The sequence below is a fragment of the Prionailurus bengalensis genome, chromosome E1 (assembly GCF_016509475.1).
Source record: "Prionailurus bengalensis isolate Pbe53 chromosome E1, Fcat_Pben_1.1_paternal_pri, whole genome shotgun sequence".
Classification (NCBI taxonomy): Eukaryota; Metazoa; Chordata; class Mammalia; order Carnivora; family Felidae; genus Prionailurus; species Prionailurus bengalensis.
Genome location: NC_057347.1, coordinates 20,381,051 through 20,401,060, shown reverse-complemented (window position 1 = coordinate 20,401,060; position 20,010 = coordinate 20,381,051). Strand labels below are relative to the sequence as shown.

At 46.0% G+C, this 20,010-nt stretch overlaps 1 protein-coding gene and 1 long non-coding RNA gene across 3 annotated transcripts in view; one reads left to right on the top strand and one right to left on the bottom strand.

The window, feature by feature from the left end:
* The window catches only part of MYO1D (myosin ID), a 361,516-nt gene that overhangs the window by 314,008 nt on the left and 27,498 nt on the right, over nt 1-20,010 (top strand). The window lies entirely within an intron of this gene.
* Nucleotides 2,619-19,690, bottom strand: LOC122485215. The gene is made up of 2 exons (XR_006297816.1): nt 17,553-19,690; nt 2,619-3,077 (listed from the first exon to the last, which is right to left on the bottom strand). It is a non-coding gene; the product is annotated as an uncharacterized LOC122485215 (long non-coding RNA).

The following is a 20,010-nucleotide window of genomic DNA, read 5'->3' as shown; positions in this document are numbered from 1 at the left end:
TCTTGACTGCCGGGCGTGACCACCGTACCACCTGCTTTACATGCGCTCTCTCCTTGCGCCCTCTAAGAGCCCCCTGAGATGGGTGTTGCCCCCACTTTTCAAATGACAGAACTGAGACCTGGAGAGCCACGTCACTCGCCAGAGGTGCCCGTGGTTAGTAAGTGGCAGAGTCAGGATTTCTGCTTCATCCTCTCCAACTCGGCCCATGTTCTCATCTGCTTTGCGTAAAGAGAGGTGCAGAGTCCAGGCCAGGGCCTTCGGGGGGAAGAGGTCAGAGAGGAGGTGCAACTTAATGGGACCTCACAAGGTGGACAGATTCCCCCTCCTACATTAAGCAGTGACCCCAGGTAGGTATCCTGAGGCCGGTGGACCAGTCTGCACACAGTTACAAGGAGGAGAGGCAGTTTAGAGACAGGAAAATCACAGCGAACTAAAAATACTCTTAGAATAGCGTAGAACATAGAAGGGGGATGTGACATGCACGTGCCAGTATTGATCCTTTTGTGTTTTAATAAAGATAAGGACAAGCAGTTGCCTGACTGGCACACCTTGGAAGGATGTGTCATTGACTCTCATTTGTCTAGATGCGAAGGTGCTGACTTTCAGAAACGACATCTATCGTATTTTCCTGGGTGCCTGAGAGCTCAGTGGCCTTTCACTGTTTTTCTAACCCTAACCAACAAAATACATGGGACAGGAGAAGGTTGCTTGCGTTTGCTAAGAATGCTGCCCTACAATGTGGCTAATAACGCAAGTTTTTACCAACTACACCCTCCTCGTGTTTGGAGGTTCCTTTAAAATACATCACTGTTTCATTAAGTCATGTGGACAATTTGGACAGTGTTAAGAAAATAATAAAATAAGAGACCAGTGCCATATGAAAATAAGCATGCCCTTTTTGCTTTAATACACACAGGGTTATGTGATCAAGATTTTTTTTTTAATTTTTTTTTTCAACGTTTATTTATTTTTGGGACAGAGAGAGAGCATGAACGGGGGAGGGGCAGAGAGAGAGGGAGACACAGAATCGGAAACAGGCTCCAGGCTCTGAGCCATCAGCCCAGAGCCCGACGCGGGGCTCGAACTCCCGGACCGCGAGATCGTGACCTGGCTGAAGTCGGATGCTTAACTGACTGCGCCACCCAGGCGCCCCGGTATGTGATCAAGATTTAACAAGGCCACCTCTGACGGCTACACAGACTGCCGTGCACCATCTTACGGGGGCCTGTCACCTCGGCGGTGATACGAAGGGCAGCCCTGGAGCCGTGCAACATGGCAGCCCTTGTGTTTAAACTCTCAGGGATAGATAAATCCATCTTGGAGTGGAGATAAAGATCACTGCACCCAGTTTCCCGTGGTATTTGCTGCCCACACCATGCCACCCTGGCTTGGATGCGTCTGGGCTGGGGCACCCGCCGCTTCTGAGTGTCACGGGGCATTTCACACAGACCTCACCGGGCGGATTACTGACTGTGCTTATGATGGGGGGAGTATTCAGAAAGTAGTCATTCCTTCTTGTCCCCAGACTGTCGGCTCTTTTTGAGCATTACCTCCTACAGGCTTTGCGAACGTATTTTCCATATGCTGCAAGGTGTAAACATCATGCTATGTGTGCTCTTCAGACGTCCCTTCCCGTTAAGTACACACGTCTGAACACGTGTGTCAGTAAAGTGTTAATAAACTCACAGGGGCACAGCTGGAGAGGGCTTGACCGGTGTCACAGGAAAGGCAGTGTGCCCCATTTCCCTGCCACTCTGTGGGAAGCGGGCCCTGGGGCAAGTCTGCACACCCGTGCACGTAAGCCCGGGCACCAGAGCAGTTGTGCCAGAGAAACAGGGGAGCTCTCCAGTCCGGAGAGCGAGGGGGAAACCTCCCCTTTCCCTAGGAGAGCTTTTGCCAGACTGCCGGCTGCTACGATGAGTCTGTGTAGTCCTGGTGGCTGTTCGGCACTGCCATTCCTTACCCTGTGTCGCTGTGCTGGGCCTGAGCACGTAAAGACGAATGAGACCTGAGGCAGGTGGACAGATGCCATCCAGAATGGTAAGCGCCGTCATCCAGAGGTGTGCCGGCAGCTGTGGGAGCCGAGAGAAACAACGGCTGACCCGGAGCCAAGGATAGGGCGGTCTTAGGAGCCTACAGGGGGGAAGCTTCTGGAAGAGAGAAAGCTGAGGAAACGGAAGGGGAAGAAAGGAGGAATTAGCCGGGGGAGGCAGGGGGAAAGGAGCATTCTAGTAAGAGCAGGATGTGCTGACGCTGTTTCAGGGAGCTCTAAGGATAACTTCGTGTGGGGTGGGAGGGGGTGTGGAGACTGCCTGAAAGGAGGGTTGAAGTGGTGGAAGGGGGCCAGGGATCGGCAGGGGCCGAGTGCTATAAAGCTTCAAATGTCAGGTGGGTAACGGCTGCACGTGTAGGGGATCTACCTCGTGCCAGAGACTGTGAAGGCTTTGCACGCATGCCCTCTCTTGTCCACCTGCACGTTCTCTTGGGGCTGGGACTGGAGTGTGGACCCTCTGAGGCTATAGACTGTCTATCTGGCCATGAAGAGCTCCACTGAGCTGTAACTCACAGGCCATTCACTTCACTCATTCAGAGCCTACAATTCAGTGGGTTTTAGTCCGTTCAGAATTGTGCACGATCCACTTATCAACTTAGAATGTTTTCCTCGCCCCAAGTAGAAGGCCCATACTCTTTGACCGTCACCCCCCACACACCATTCCCTCTAAACCCCTACCCAACCCCAGGCAACACCAGTCTGTTTTCTGTCGCTATAGATTTGCCTATCGAGACGTTTCATCCAATGGAGTCGTATAACATGTGGTCCTTTGGGACTGGTTTCTTTCACGGAGCATCATGTTTTCAGGGTCCACGTATGCCGTAGCAGTGTGTCCTGTCAGTACCTCCTTTTTATTGCCAAATAATATTCCAGTGTATGAATATACTTACATTTTGTTTATCCATTTGTCAGTTGGTGGACGTATGAGTTGTTTCCACTTTGGGGCTATTATGAACAATGCTGCTGTGAGCATTCCTGTAGAAGTTTTCGTGTGGACTTGTTTTCATTTTGCTCAGGTATATACCTAGGAGTGAGATTACAAGGTCGTGTGGTAGCTCCGTGTCTAACTTCATGGGGTACTGCCACATTATTTTCCGAAGCAGGTGTACCCCTTTTACATTTCCACCAACAGTGTAGGAGGGTTCCAGTGTCTCTATTCCTCACCAACACTGGGTACTGTCTTTCTTATCACCACCATCCTGGTCAGTATGAACTGTATCTTTGTGGTTTTATTTGCATTTTCCTGATGACTAATGATGTAGAGCATCTTTTCATGGATTTATTGGCCATTTTTATATCATTTTAAAGCAATGTCTATTTAGATCCTTTGCCCATTTATAAATTTATTAATGTTAAGAGAGAGAGAGAGAGAGAGAGAGAGAGAGAGAGAGAGAGAGAGAACACGAGCATGGGAGGGGCAGAGGGAGAGGAAGAAACAGAATCTGAAGCAGGCTCCAGGCTCTGAGCTGTCAGCCCAGAGCCCGATACAGGGCTCAAACCCATGAACTATGAGATCATGACCTGAGCTGAAGTCAGACGCTTAACTGACTGAGCCACCCAGGTGCCCCAATCCTTTGCCCATTTTTAAATCATTGTATCTTTTTATTATGTAGCTCAAAGACTTCTTTGTATATCCTGGGGCACCTGGGTGGCTCTGTCAGTTAAGTGTCCGACTCTTGGTTTCAGCTCAGGTCATGATCTCACTGTTTGTGAGTTCGAGCCCCACATCGGGCTCTGAGGTGACAGCGTGGAACCTCCTTGGGATTCTCTCTCTGCCCCTCCCCCACTTGCATGCGCTCTCTCTCTCTCGTTCTCTCTCTCTCTCTCTCAAAATAAATTAAAAAAAATTTTTTTAAAGAGTTCTTTGTATATTCTAGGTACAAGTTCCTTATAAGATATGACTTGCAAATATTCACTCCTCTGAGTTGTCTCTTCACTTTCTCAATGGTGTCCTTTAAAGCACAAAAAGTTTTAATTTTAAAGTCCAGTGGATCTATTTTTCTCTTGTGTTTTGTGCTTTTGGTGTAGAGACTAATTTTAACCAATACATCATTTGAACTTGATCCTAGAAGTTATGAGTAGCTACCAAAGGACTTCAAGTTGTAGAATGACAAGATTTATAATTTTTCTGTAATTTTTTTAACGTTTATTTATTTTTGAGAGACTGAAAGAGACAGAGCGTGAGCAGGGGAGGGGCAGAGAGAGAGGGAGACACAGAATCCGAAACACGCTCCAGGCTCTGAGCTGTCGGCACAGCCTGATGTGGGGCTCAAACTCACAAACCATGAGATCATGACCTGAGCTGAAATCGGATGCTTAACCGACTGAGCCACCCAGGCGCCCCAAGATTTATATTTTTAAAAAATCAAACTAGGGGCGCCTGGGTGGCGCAGTCGGTTAAGCGTCCGACTTCAGCCAGGTCACGATCTCGCGGTCCGCGAGTTCGAGCCCCGCGTCAGGCTCTGGGCTGATGGCTCGGAGCCTGGAGCCTGTTTCCGATTCTGTGTCTCCCTCTCTCTCTGCCCCTCCCCGGTTCATGCTCTGTCTCTCTCTGTCGCAAAAATAAATAAACGTTGAAAAAAAAAAATTTAAAAAAAAAAAAAATCAAACTAATGCATGGGTAAGCTAATAATGGCCCCCAAAGATATGTCCATGTCCTAATCCCTAGAACCAGTGAGTATTAGTTATTTGAAAGAAAGGTCTTTGCAAATATAATTAAATTAAGGATCTTGAAATTAGGAAATTACCCTGGATTATGCAAGCAGGTCCTAAATGCCACCACAAATGTGCTTATGAGAGAAAGGCCAAGGGAGGCTTGACACACCCAGAGGATGGGGTGGTGAGGACAGAGGCAGAGGTTGGAGTGACACAGCCCCCAGAATCCAGCAGAGGCAGGGAACCCTAGAGCCTTGGGAGGAACGTGGCCTTGGTGACATCTTGCTTTCAGACTTCTGGCCTCCAGAACCTTTGGAGAGAATGCATGTATACCAGCAGCTTTGTGGTAATTTGTTGCAGCAGCTGCAAGAAACTAATACAATGTGGTTTTTAAAAAATCAAATAGTGGATGGGTTTAAAGTGAAAGGGGAACCTGGCTGGCTCAGTTTGTGGAGTGTGGGACTGTTGATCTCAGGGTTGGGAGTTCCAGCCCCACGTTGGTTGTAGACATTACTTTAATCTTTAAAAAAAAAATGAAATAAAATGAATATATGAACAACATGCTATACTGTCATCTTTTTAATTTCTCATATTTAGACATAAGATTGACCTTTGACTGTAAAAGATGATGGTTTATTTCCTTCCAATTATTGTTAGTTTTTTCATTACCTTCGGTTTATTCTTTGTTGCTTTTACAGTTCAAAATACCATATAATCAGATGTAAGATGCCATCTGTTATAAGATGCACCACTATTTTATATTCCCCCAAGGAAAAATAATGCTGACAATTATACCTTATTTTTTAAGTTTAATTTTTGAGAAACAATTATACTTTTAAAGCATTGTCAATGGGGCGCCTGGATGGCTGTCAGTTAAGTGTCCAACTTTGGCTCAGGTTATGATCTCATGGCTCGTGAGTTGGAGCCCTGCGTCGGGCTCTGTGCTGACAACTCAGAACCTGGAGCCTGCTCCAGATTATGTCTGTCTGTCTGTCTGTCTCTCTCTCTCTCTGTCCCTCCCCCATTTGCGCTCTGTCTCTGTCTCTCAAAAATAAACATTTAAAAAAAATTTTTTTAATAAAGAAACATTAAAGTATTGCCAAGAGTAAGGAGCATTCCGGTTTCAAAGATATTAAAGGCCAGGAAAAAAAGTATGAGTTTTGGAATCGGTGAAATACAAAAACATACAAGAATCTCTTTTTCATGCTCCATCAACTTCAGACATGACCTCTCTTAACCAACCACCGTGTCAAAGGAGGAAGATGTAACTGTCCCTGCTTGAACTTTTGACACCTACAGGTTTACATCATTAATATTTACATTGTTTTATACTTTGATGATTGACTCTAAAGCTGAAACCCCTAACTAGGATTTATATTTCTATAATTTTATAAACATTGTTTCTTTTGGTGCCAAGTAGTATACTAGGATTACATTTCCTTCCCTATGGAGTCATTTCTTTCTCTCCTGACACCTGTGTTACTTAGTGGCCCTCAGTCCAAACTATTCGTTTCAGGGGCACCTGGGTGGCTCAGTCGGTTAGGTGTCCAACTCTTGATTTCGGCTCAGGTCATGATCTCACGGTTCATGAGCTGGAGCCCCACATTGGGCTCTGTGCTGACAGCTCAGAGCCTGGAACCTGCTTCAGACTCCCTCTGTCCCTCTCTCTCTCTCTCTCTCTCTCTCTCTCTCTCTCTGCCCCTCCCCCACTCATGTGCTCACTCTCTTTTGCTCTCTTTCTCTAAAAATAAATAAACTTTTAAAAAGACTTTATTTGTCACAGATACATCTCATGCCATTATATGAAGTAATTAGACTCTAAAAACTAAACGTTTTTTTAAAATTACTTATTTTTGAGGGGAGCCTGGGTGGCTCAGTCGGTTGAGCATCTGACTTTGGCTCAGGTCACGATCTCACGGTCCATGGGTTCGAGCCCCGCGTCGGGCTCTGTGCTGACCGCTCAGAGCCTGGAGCCTGTTTCAGATTCTGTGTCTCCCTCTGTCTCTGCCCCTCCCCTGTTCATCCTCTGTCTCTCTCTGTCTCAAAAATAAATAAACGTTAAAAAAAAATTTTTAGTAAAAAAATAAATAAAAATTACTTATTTTTGAAAGAGAGAGAGAGCAAGAGAGGAGGGGCAAAAAGAGAGGGGGACAGATGATCTGAAGCAGGCTCTGTGCTGACAGCAGAGAGCCCGACATGGGGTTCAGACTCATGAACCATGAGATCATGATCGGAGTCAAAGTTGGGTGCTTAACTGACTGAGTCACCCAGGCGCCCCCAAAACTAATCATTTATGATACTGGCATTTGTAGCGCCTGCTCTTTAACGTCACTATTTCTATAGACCTTCTCTTTAATTCCTCAATTTCTCATCAGGGCCAGGAGTAGACAAACATTTTCAGTAAAGAGCCAGATAGTAAATATTTTAGGCTTTGCAGACCATGCAATCTTTATTACAAGTACTTGACTCTTCCATTAGGGCACAAAGAGCATCGATAGATAATATGTAAATGAATAGCAGACATATCTGTATTCCAATAAAACTTTGTTTAAAATCAAGCAGTAGGGGTACCTGGGTGGCTCAGTTGGTTGGGCGTCTGACTTCAGCTCAGGTCATGATCTCACAGTTTGTGGGTTTGAGCCCCACATCAGGCTCTGTGCTGACAGCTCAGAGCCTGGAGCCTGCTTCAGATTCTGTGTCTCCCTCTCTCTCTCTCTGCCCTCCCCTGCTTGGCTATGTCTCTCTCTCAAAAATGAATAAAGATTAAAAAAAAATTTTTTAATAAAATCAAGCAGTATGCCAGATTTGGCCCATGGGCCTTTTTTTTCCCATCCCCTGACTTAGAAGAATAAATTCTGACCTTTATATCTTGGAAGACAGTCAGGATTTCAATTTGGAAGCTTTTGAATAATTTAAATGACTGTTACATGGGTCACACAAGACCAAAATAAACACCTGAAAATCTCAAATTCTTGAGATGTGGTTGATATGGGCCTATGTCAGAGCCCTAAGAGGAAACAAGTCTGCTGAAGTTGTACTCTTGTACGTTTCTCCATTTCTTGGGTAAATCAAGTAAGACAGAACAGAGAAACAGCTTTCATCCAACCGCACATTTCTGGGTCAAAGGTGGCCTTTCAACTCCAAAAATAGAATTCTTCCCAACCTCCACTTCCTGCTGACAAGAAGTGTGAACCCTTCGATTTCTAACTGTGAAAGGATGCAATTCATGGGACTTTTTTTTCAAACCACCAAAATGAAATCCTGAGTAATGAAGCTTAAAAGAAGTCAGTAACAATTGTTGGAACATTGCCAATGTTTAAGGGTGTCAAGTGGGAAATTCTACAGATCAGACCCAGATCAGATTCCAAGATATAATTCAAACTTGATAATGAAATATATATGGCATACTAGTATTTTCTTTATTCATACTATCATTTTTTTTTCCAACTCACATGTAATCCTAAGCAACTAATAAACTGGCCTTGCCTTTAGAATTATCCATATGAAAATCTGGGAAATTGAGGGCACCTGGGTAGCTCAGTCAGTTAAGCGTCTGACTTTGGCTCAGGTCATGATCTCACATTTTGTGGGTCCAAGCCCCGTGCCAGGCTCTGTGCTGACAGCTCAGACCCTGGAGACGGCTTTGGATTCTGTGTGTGTGTGTCTCTCTGTCTCTCTGCCCCTCCCCTGCTCACTCTCTGTCTCTGTCTCTGTCTCTCTCTCTCTCTGTGTCTCTCTCTCCAAAATAAACATTAAAAATAAATAAACAAACAAATAAATAAATGCATAAATAAAAATCTGGAGATTGGGGCGCCTGGGTGGCTCAGTCGTTAAGCGTCCAACTCTTGATCTCGGCTCAGGGCATGATCTCACGGTTCGTGGGTTCGAGCCCCACATTGGGCTCTGCACTGACAGTGCGGAGCCTGTTTGGGATTCTGTCTCTCTCCCTCTCTCTCTCTCCCTCTCTCTCTGCCCCTCCCCTGCTCACACCTTCTCTCTCTCTCAAAATAAAATAAACTTAAAAAAAAAAATCTGAGAAATTAAGCCAGCCTGACGATTCATCACTTACTTAACCCACACATCCATATTTATGGTTCCTTTTAATATCTAAACCTATAAGAGCCTACTCATTTTATCCAGCTGCAATAATAAAACTCAGTTTGCAGTTTTAAATGACTTGACACATTAGGATCTTCTTTTGTTTCCCCTCATCAAGTTATGACTTGTGATTTCATTTGCACCAGGCCCAGAAAATAGCAGAACCCAAGTCTGTAGCCTTGGAGACCTTAACTCCGCTCTGCTCCCCTGCCTCTCGCTGGGCTCTGCCTCTCAGGACTGAGTACAGACTGCAGGAAGAGAGTTAAGTGTAAGAAAGAAATTTGCCCTTCCCCCCTCGAGTTGCTACAACCTTGCTTCTGGAGGGAAACACTCTGAGATCCCCAAAGGTATTATCTCAATGTTATAGGCTTTTATATAAATACTGTATAAGCACAATGTATTGTTTCCCTCCCTTCAAAGAGACTGAGATCTTTGTTGTTAAATTAGTTACTCGATTACTTAGTTATTTACTATATGCTTTGCAGCAAATGCTCTGTGGTAGGTCAGAAAGTGAATCTTTTTCACTTTTAAAAACACTTTTTAAAGTTTGCATCTTAATCACCCAGTGCTCATCACGACTAGCACACTCCTTAATACCTGTCACCTATTTCCTCCATGCCCCCACCAGCCTCCCCTCTGGTAACCGTCAGTTTGTTCTCTACAGTTAAGAGTCTGTTTCTTGGTTTGCCTCTCTCTCTCTCTCTCTCTCTCTCTCTTTTTCCTTTTGCTCATTTGTGTTGTTTCTTAAATTCCACATGTGGTATTTCTCTTTCTCTGACTGACTTATTTCATTTGGCATTATGCTCTCCAGCTCCATCCATGTCGTTGCAAATGGCAAGATTCCATTCTTTTTTATGGCTGAATAATATTCCATTGTGGGTACACCATATCTTTACCAGCTCATCAGTCGGTGGACACTTCAGCTGCTTCCATATCTTGGCTGTTGTAATGAGTGCTGCTAGAAACATAGGGGTGCGTGTATCCCTTTGAATTCGTATTTTAGTATTCCTTGGGTAAATACCTAGTAGCGCAATTGCTGGATCAGAGAGTAGTTTTATTTTTCACTTTTTGAGGACACTCCATACCGTTTTCCACAGCGTATAAAGTGAAAATTTATTTTTTTTAATTTTTTTTAACATTTTATTTATTTTTGAGACAGAGAGAGACAGAGCATGAACGGGGGAGGGGCAGAGAGAGGGAGACACAGAATCGGAAGCAGGCTCCAGGCTGCGAGCCATCAGCCCAGAGCCCGATGCGGGGCTTCAACTCACGGACCGCGAGATCGTGACCTGAGCTGAAGTCGGTCGTTTAACCGACTGAGCCACCCAGGCGCCCCTAAAGTGAAAATTTAATCAGCAGTCAAGTGAGCAAAAGTTGCTGTATTTTCATTTTATGCTTTAAAATGCCATCTTTGTGTAAGCTAAAAGTTTTGTCTTGTTTTCCCAAAAGTATACCATTTTCTTCTACCACTGCTTGTGGATTAAACTCCAGATTTAATTTAGACAGGAACCTTCCATGGAAACAGCATCCATGCTTCTTATTTCAGTGGGAAACTCCCCCTTGTATGTAATATTCTCAGGCCCACACTAAATGCCTCCCGTTACTTTGCAAAGACTAACAGATCGCAAATGGCCACGAGATACAGCTGTATGGACTTGGCTGAATGATTTTCATTTTTCTGGAGAACAAAAACTTCTGTGTGTTAACTTTCCATTCTCTGTCTGTAGTTGGTCACACAGACTGACAAGGACGACACCTGTTGTTCCCTGCTGACTGAAGCATCGCAGCTGGGGATTTGGAGAGTTCACCATATTCTGCTCACTCCATTCATTTCTTCTTGTGGCCCTCCAGCTGGTTGGTTCAACACCACCAAAACGTGTGCCCATATCCACAGGGGGTAAAAAGGAAGGGGGGGGATTTTTTTCAGTAACTGAAACACACGTCCCAAAATGAGGAGTTAATATTAGCCCTAGCATTTGTCCGTGGTACATTAGCAGAAACTTCCCCCAAACTCTTCAGCCGTGTTGGGCTTTTTTGTTTTTGTTTTTGTTTTTTTACTTCCCCCTTTGCAACAGATTATTGCAGGACTCACTGAAAGCTTCTAGATACCGTCCTAGTTAAGGATTTAAACTTTCCACATTCTCCCTGAGAAAAGGGATCTTCACCTTGTTTACATCTACATTCATATAACCTTGCTCATAGATGTTCTTTTTAAAAATGATACAAAGCTATAAAAACTGTGTGTGTGTGTTTTCTAGATTATGAAAGTAATTGCTCCATGTTCGTGGGTAAATTTTGGAAAACAAAAAAATCTAAAGAAAAAATTTAAATCACCAATAATGTTGTCATGCAAAAATAACTACACTCTTACTTTACTTTTTAAATTGTTTTTAATGTTTATTTTTGAGAGAGAGAGAGAGACAGAGCATGAGCAGGGGAGGGGCAGAGAGAGAGGGAGACACAGAATCAGAGCCTGGAGCCTCTGAGCTGTCAGCACAGAGCCCGACACGGGGCTCGAACTCACAAACCACGGGATCATGACCTGAGCCAAAGTCAGCCACTTAACTGACTGAGCCGCCTAGACACCCCTGCACTCTTATTTTAATATCTATGAAGTTTTGGAAAGTTACATGACTCGAGTAATTTCCCATTAACACAAAACTTTGTGCAAATGTTTAAAATCGTTTATAAAATGTGTTTTCTGGGGGCGCCTGGGTGGCTCATTCGGTTGAGCATCTGACTTTGGCTCAGGTCATGATCTCACGGCTATTGGCTTCAAGCCCCACATCAGGCTCTGTGCTAAAGCTCAAAGCCTGGAGCCTGCTTCGGATTCTGGGTTTCCCTCTCTCTCTGCCTCCCTGCCCTGTTCATGCTCTGTGTTTTCTGGGCATTTTGGAAGTTTCCAAATTTTTTGTTATATGTGCAGGATATTATATTATATTATATTATATTATATTATATTATATTATATTATATTGTGAGCATCCTGTAGTAAGTATCTGTTGACATTGCAGATTATTTCCTTAGCATAAACTTCAACTAGGGAAGGATCTTAGAGGAAAGAGTGTGCTAACAAACAGAAAAGCAAGTGTGAAATCCAGCAGGGGACAGAGCGCCTGGTGCATGGAGGAACTGAAAATAGTTGAGCCAGCTGGGCAGAGAGTGACAAGCCCGTAACTGGAGAGGGAAGCAGGGCCCAGAGACACTGGAAGGAGTTCAGACCCCTTCCTGAGGCCAATGAGAAACAGAAGGAGGGTTTCAGGCAAGAGATCAGATTTGTAACTCACATATTCGTGTTTTAGTAAGATCCTTCTGGTTGCAGCTTGAAGAGGGGCTGGGAGGCAGGGAGAGCAGAGAGGAAGCTGTTACGGGAATTTTGGTGAGATGCGGTGCAAGTCTGGATAGGTGGCAGTAAGGATTAAGGGAGGAAAGGTGGTTCTGGACGAGATTTAGAAGGTAAAAATCTACAGGATTGCCGCAGAAAGGAAGGAAGGAAGGAAGGAAGGAAGGAAGGAAGGAAGGAAGGAAGAAAGAAAGAAAGAAAGAAAGAAAGAAAGAAAGAGGAAAGAAAGAAAGAAAGAAAGAAAGAAAGAAAGAAAGAAAGAAAGAAAGAAAGAAAGAAAGAAGGTGGAGTCAAGGAGCATCTGGAGGCATCAGGCTTGAGCAGTTGGGCGAGTGGTTGCACAGTAACCCCGACGGCCTCCTACCCAAGAGGAGGTGTCCAGAAGCCAGCTCAGTCCAAGGTTTGGGCCGTCCGACTCTTGATTTCAGCTCAGGTCATGATCTCATGGTTTCATGAACTTGAGCCCCACGTCAGGCTCTGCACACTGACCTCATGAAGCCTGCTTGGGATTCTCCCTCTCTCCCCCTGTGTCTCTGCCCTTCCCCCACTCACACTCTCTCTGTCTCAAAAATAAACTTTAAAAAAGACCAAAAAAAAATTTTTTTGTGACACTAGCCACCTCATAATGGTTGTCCTCAACTTTTAATATTCTCCCATCTATGCTTCTTAAAGTAACCCAAGTATCCCACTCTGGGCACCCCTTTTAAGGCCTTGGGTCATCATAAGATGTTGGCTCTACACTCTTTCATTTGCTGTGAGCAATCTCTTAATTCCTAAATTCCTGTCACTTCGTGGTCACAATTAACAGCAAATAGAAACTTCGTAGTAGCTCAGGAGAAGGCAGAATGTACCTGGTTGATCAATAAAATGGAGATGGAGGTCAGAACACCATTCACATTTTTATCCTTCCTTTGTCTCTGATACTTGCTCCAGACAGCTGCCTTCTCAGCACTTAGACTGGAAGTTGTCCGTGCGGTTCTCAGTGGCCATATTGAAGGCAGGGATGGTGCAGTGCGGGACCTCCAGAGTGTTCTCCTCCTAGAGGAGCACAACGGATTGGATCCCACTCCACACCAGTTGGGCTCTTTGCTAATGGCAGTCTGCAGCCGGGCAGCGAGGTAACCACGGACAGCAAGTATAAGCTTCAAGTGCAGTCACCTCTAAGTACCGTTTTGTGGTTCCTGATCCTACTGTAGAGGCACGAATTTTCCCTGTTCGGTAAGCAAACCAGAAGAAATATAGTATCTGGTGCTTAATACTCCAGAAGCTTAAACGTTGTCCCAGTCACTCTCTTGCACGTTTCAGCGTTACCGTCTGTGTATATTTTGAATTCACTCCCCTATGCTGATCGTGCTTGTCAGGTATTAAAATAATCTGGTCAAACCTTCACTGAATGCTTCTGCTGGCATGCATCATAATGCATGCACATGGCCTTTTTGTTTGATTAATACCCAAGGATGTTAGTGCTGAGCCAGGTTTAGAAAATTGGGGATTAATATCTCTAAATGCTGAGCTGATCCCCCCCCCCCCACTTTTCTTTCCGGGAAAACAATGACCTTTGTAGAATCTTTTTCCAACAACATTCTTACTTGCCCTTCGTCGGGGTTTATGTAGTATCGCCGAGTAAGCCCACTATATAAATCAGAACTCTTTCAGATGACGTGACCAGTTGAAACCCGAAATTGAATATCCTGGAAGGAACTGGGAGGTGAAGGACCCTGGGGGTTTAAGCACTAGCACTAAGGACTTGCTTGCTGTCAAGATCCTTTTTCTTCCCCTAACCCGACTCCCCAGTCTCTGTGTGTTGGCCTCATTCTGTCCTACCACAGGCTGCTTCTACACAGGGGAACTGTCGGCCACAGGCCGCTCCAGGCTTGCATTATGCCAGCATAGCAACCTAAAGGAAAGGGGAAAGCTCGCCTCATTCAAATATATGAATCCTCCAAGGAAAGTCTGTGAGTGGCCCACATTGGATCACGTGCCCTCCACCCTGGCTCCAGCACTGAGGCCAGGGAGTAGGGTCCAGATCACGTGCCCTGAGGCCGGGGAGTGAGGCGCTGTGATGGGCGGCTGCGCCCATGGTTGGAGTAGGGGTGCGTCAGTTCTCCAAAGGGAAAGAAGACAGCACCAAAAGAAGGGGGCAGACCAACCCCCATGTGGACTATGCTCAATATCAGGATGTTCTTTTCTCTTGAGCGATAGCTCTAATTATTGTCCCAGAGTGTCCTGATGAGTCACAAGGAAATTATGATATTCTTGGAACTACACTAACCATCTATCATTTTTCTACCCTCCTCAGTGTAAGTTTCTTAATATTTCCTTATGCTATACATTGTAACATATGTTAAGACCACAGTTAATGTTTTAAAAGTGCTTTCAGGGGCACCCCCTGGCTCAGTGGATCGTGTGACTCTCGATCTCGAGGTTGTGAGTTCAAGCCCCATGTTGGGTGTAGAGATTACGAAAAAATAAAATCAAATAAATAGATAGATGGCTTTTGTATTCATTATCTCATTTAGCTCTTTTAACAATCTGAGCCATTTGTTATTCTAGTAAACCCATTTTACAGATGGCTAGAAAGACTTAAAGCAGTTCTGTGACTCTTCAAGACCACAGATACAGTATAAATGGGGGCTCGGTGAATACAGATCCTCTGGGTTCTTTGCTACTTCCTCTTGGTGTCAGCACCTGAGACACCTGTCACCTGTGTTTTCATTTGGGTTTGGATTTACTTGTATTTGTCTGTTTCTTCCTGGAGAATAGAGAGACCTGTGCCATCCACTTTTCCTGTAAACCCTCACGAACCTCCAGTGCTGTGGATACTGTGAATGTTCACTAGGTGATGCTGACCAGTAATGAATTAGGGACTCCAGACGCTATTGTTGAAATGTAGGTACGTCGGAGAGCTCTTGACGTTGTGGAGCCAGTGTGCAACGAGAAGGCTGCTTGGTTCCCCAAGCTTGCTGATGTGACAGAAGATGGCATAGGACCTGTTCTATAGTCAGGAGCCTTGTCTCTGGAGAGCCTCTCGGAATGGTGCCACAACTACAGACAGGGCATTCTTCTCTCAACCCGGGGGATTTCTCACCCCCTGTGCCCCTTCTGTGTCTTCCCTCACAAGGACCACAGAAACACCTCAGCATCCCAAACCCAAAATCATTCCTTAAGCTAAAGGCACCTACCTCCCGCCTTTAAAATGCAGCAGGAGCCCAAAGTTGCCCCCCAACCAAAAGGCAGCACCCCCTCCCACCACACTGTCCTGGCCACGTTCACACAGCGCACTCTGCAATGTTCCCATATTCCTCTTTTTCAAGTAAATCCCATTCCCAAGGTTATAACACTTATCCCTACAAAAGAGTTTCAAATAGAAAGAAAACTCATCAGGCATTCCTTTATCCCTATAAATTCTCCTTGACAGAGCATCTTCTTAGAACTGCAAAAGAAGTCCTCCTCTTTTCCTTTTTCTTGAGGGGGTGGGGGCGGTGCTCCCTCTGTCCAGGCTGCTTGCTCCTCTAAAGTGAGCCCTTGCCTTCTGCTTCCCACTCTTGTCTCCACTGTGCGTCCATGATGCCTTCTGGGAGCACCGCCCCCCCCCACCCCTGGCTCCGCGATTCCTTCATGATTCTTTTTCTCAGTTCACAGCTACCTGTTCCAATTTACTATGAATTCCTCTCAGAAATGACCTAACACTGCAAAGCTGGATGAGAGCGGTTGCTGATTCAAATCCAGGAGAGGGGTATGCGCATATGTGCACATGTGTGTGCGTGCACGTGTGTGCGGATGTGTGCAGAATTTTGATGCTGGCTCTACATAGTGAATATGATAATAGGAAATGATTGTCCCTCTCTCTTATTGGTCCCAGCACACGATGCCTGTGGGAACTGAATCAGAAGCTTCATCAAGTGGCACATCTAAACTGTATCTTAAGTTTCTCATTGCTGCTGTAAGACGTGACCACAGACTTCGTGACTTAAACAACAGAAATTGTTTTGTCACATTTCTGAAGGCCAGCAGTCGAAAGTCGTTATCACTGAAATGATTTTGACCTCAGATCAGAGTGTCCACAGGACGGAGCTCCCTCCAGAGTCCCTAGGGGAGAATCCATTCCAAGCTTCCTCCAGCTGCTGGGGGCTGCTGGCATCCCTTGGCTCGTGGCCACATCGCTCCCGTCTCTACCTCCGCAGTCACGTGGCCTTCTCTCTTCTGTCCGTGTCAGATCTCCCTCTGCCTCTCTTACAAGGACATTTGCAATGGCATTTAGGGCACACCTGGATCATCCTGGATAACCTCCCCATCTCAAGAGCCTTATGTAATCACATCTGCAGTGTCCTGTTTTACAGTGTGAGGTAACATTCTCAGGTTCCAGGGAATCGGATGTGGATACCTTTTGCAGGGCCGCTACTCAGCCTGCCATACCACCCATCCCCATCATTCCCAGACACGTGTCCCCAAGTTTTTTATACGGGCCAGCTCCTCTCCCTTTTGACTTCCTTAATCTGAGGGGACCAGCTTCTTAGCACACGTCACCCAGCCACTCTCTGCCACCTGTGGTAGCAACAGGGTCCTTGGTATCCTGCTTCTCCTCCAGTCAGGCGAGCCCTTCTTCCCCACAAACATCAGCCGGGGCCAGGGCAGGAGAGGTATAAGCCTTAAGCGGGGTAGATCCCGCCCAGGCCAGTGCTGTTGCCACAAGAATCAGGTTGTTTCTCATCTGCATAGCCTCGACTGCTGTGCGAGATGTCTTGCCTCTGCCTTCCTGTCAATATTTCTAGACCGTAAAGTCACCGAGGACAGAAGGAAGACCCTCAGCTTATAGCCCATGGTGCCCGGCAGTGTCCCCAGCAGGCTGGACACTCCGTGACGTTTGCCTCCTTGCGCACGGCCCTCGGATGGCCGCACGTCCCCTCCCTTCCGGTCCTCTTGCCAGGACCCGGGGCTGCTTTGGTAGCACCAGGCCCAGCTTCAGATGCCGTTGGGGCCACTCCGAAGCCCTGTGTGTGCGGGGACCCCGTCCCTCTGGCCGTTGTTGCGGCCCAGCGTTGAATTTGCCGAGCTGCGGTTAGAAGAGGGCTGTGCCGCCGTGGTACACGCTGTGTGCACTCCCACCTCCAAACGCCTCACGGCAGTGAGGGCTGGGGAACGTCATCTCGCACAAAGTAGTTGTGGAGAAGCTGGCAGTGCTGCTGAAGGTAACCGCCCGATAACCGTGGCTCGTGCGTTCGTTCCTGTCTGCCTAAAGCACACGGTTGGAGGGGAGAAGGGACGCGAGTGGAGACCGTATGTAACTGAAAACTTCCTCCACTGTAAGAAGGACTCTCTTGAGAGAACTCTCTCCTAGTTGGAAACCTATGCTGTCTCCTTGTCGAGAATAACCGCACCTTAAAAACAAGGGTCAAAACTTACCAGCCCACAAAAACGAAGGCTTCATGAGGAAGGATGGCCAGGATACAGATGTCGCTAGCTGTTTTCAGGTTATCCAGCCACGATTTTCACTTTTCGTTTGTGTCAGACACGGCGTCACGTTTTTGTCCGTACCTGCAGAATTGAAGATTTTTTTCAAACTCAGAACTGACAAAGGACTTGACTTGAATAGATGCCGTGATAAAATAGAAAGCTTATTACAGAAGTGATTTGAAGAACAAAGAATTCGACACAGTCTAAAAAATACTGTGGGGGGGGGGGGAAGAAAAGGAGGAGGGAGTTCTTGGTGAGCCTGGAACATTATTCAGCACATATTTGCCAGGCACCTGCTGTATGCCAGGCCGGACGCTGGGCTGGGAAGTGGGGGTGCAAGTGTGGAGAAGACCTGAGCCCACCCAGGAGTTTAGAGTCTAGTGGGGAGACTGGAGGAATAAACAGGCCTGTTTGTAATAAAAATATTACAGTCCGAGGTGTTAAGTGCATCAAAGAGAGAGTTAACCCTGTCTTAGAGGATCGGGAGAGGCTCCCCAAGGGATGCTGATGTTGAGAATCAAATGAGAAATAGCGTTGGTCTGGAAAAAGGACCCAGAGTCTTCCAGGTGGGAACAGAATGTGCAAAACTCCTAAAGGCAAAAGCATCATGGTGGATGGGGTTATGGGCTGAGCCAAGAGACTGATGGCTGAGTGAGCCAGAGAAAGGCAGGTAAGCACCTGTCGGGGAGAAAAGCTGTTAAGGGGGAGCAGGAGGAAGCCTGCAGCCAATCCAGTCCGGCTTTCACCTCAGCGGAGTGACCCAGCCTCTGGTACATGGTAGCTAGTGTCACTGAGGTAGGCTCCTGGCAGGCCAGCTACCTGCCTCATCCTTCCTCGTTTCTTCCTGAGACCAGGCGACAGCAGCCCCTCACTCAAAGCACAAAACTGAGAGGAGGGTCTTCAGGAAGCTGTCAGGACCTGAGTGTTCTGGGGCTGAGAAGTTTGGGTCCTGAGAATAGAAAGAAATATTCCTTTCTAGCAGGATTCTGGCCCCATCCCCAGCCTGGAGCAGGCTCTCAGATGCACAGCTCTGATGTCGCACCTCAAAATCCAAGGGGAAAAGTCTTGAGATCCCCCGGGGGAAAAAAAAAAAGAAAGAAAGAAAGAAAGAAAGAAATTTTAGAAATCACCTGACAAGAAATGTCAAGTAATATTGACTAGAAATCAAACCACAGCAGCTGCTTTCCACAGCTGCATGCCATGTGGTGACCGTGTCTGAACAAACTAAATGAGTCTAAAAATAACCAGGAATGTAAAATTCTTGAGGAGCTGGGTTTCTGAATGAGATAGCCACAGAAATGAGGGAGAGAGGGAGGGAGATTTGTCTTTGGGCCATTGGATCAGTGATCAGAGGTGTATCACCCCAGGAGCCGAGGACATAACACCGGGAGCTTGCAGTTCCCCACTCGAACAAATTGCGTGAACCTCATTGTACCCATTTTACAGATGGAGGAAAAAACACGTTGACGTCTGAGCTCTTTCAGACTAAGAGTTCCTCTTCTCAGCTGTAATCCAGGTCCAGGTGACTTCCTAAGGAAAACAAAAGTCATGAAATACAGAAGTAAGTCACTTCTTCGTGGTTTCCATCATAGTCTGAGCCCGTTAGGGTGGAGGTGTTTATGACACTTTCCTAAGAAACCCCTTTTTTTTTTCAGTTGTGAAATTGAGACTGGGACTTTCTCCCCAGTAGAAGAAAAAGTTGATGTCAGAAGGAAGCCTGCTCCACCAAGACAAAAGCAAAAGGATCCTTTTATTATTATTATTATTATTATTATTATTATGGGGAATTTTAAAAATATACCCATTTAGTACCCCCCCTCCCCAAACAATAGATATACTTTCCCATGCATAGAAAAGCACCAGCAGACTTTTTTTTATGGCCTTTTTCCAGTAAGGAAACAGGTTTATCCCCGATTGTAGCAGCCCTGTAGTAATCATAATAATAGTACCAGCAGACGCTGGTTAAGTGCTTAGGCTGCAGGCGCTGTGCTAAGAAAGCTCTTTGCCATGGCTCATGACTCTTTGATCTTCACAAAATCTGGATGAGGGCAATACAACTGTGATCCCCATTCCATGACCAAGGAAGCGTGTGTTTGGAGAGGTGTAGAAATTTGCCCAGGGCACACTGCCTGGCAGTGTGGATGCTCAGTTGCCCCAGTTCCGTTATTTGTCACAGAGGCTAAATGGACTGGTTTTTTAGAGACTCCTCAGTTTCCTGTGGAGAGTTTTTTCTGCGTTTGATTTGAATTTATTTCGCCCTTTCGTTATTGGTGAGACCCGGTGCTTCCTTTTCCTCCCAGAGACTGGATGAATGGGTGCCGAATCGGAGAGCAGAAGCCCGGGTGAGGGTTTCACTTTCACCACTCACCACCTCAGTGATCGTGCACAATTCACCATCCCCCTGCAC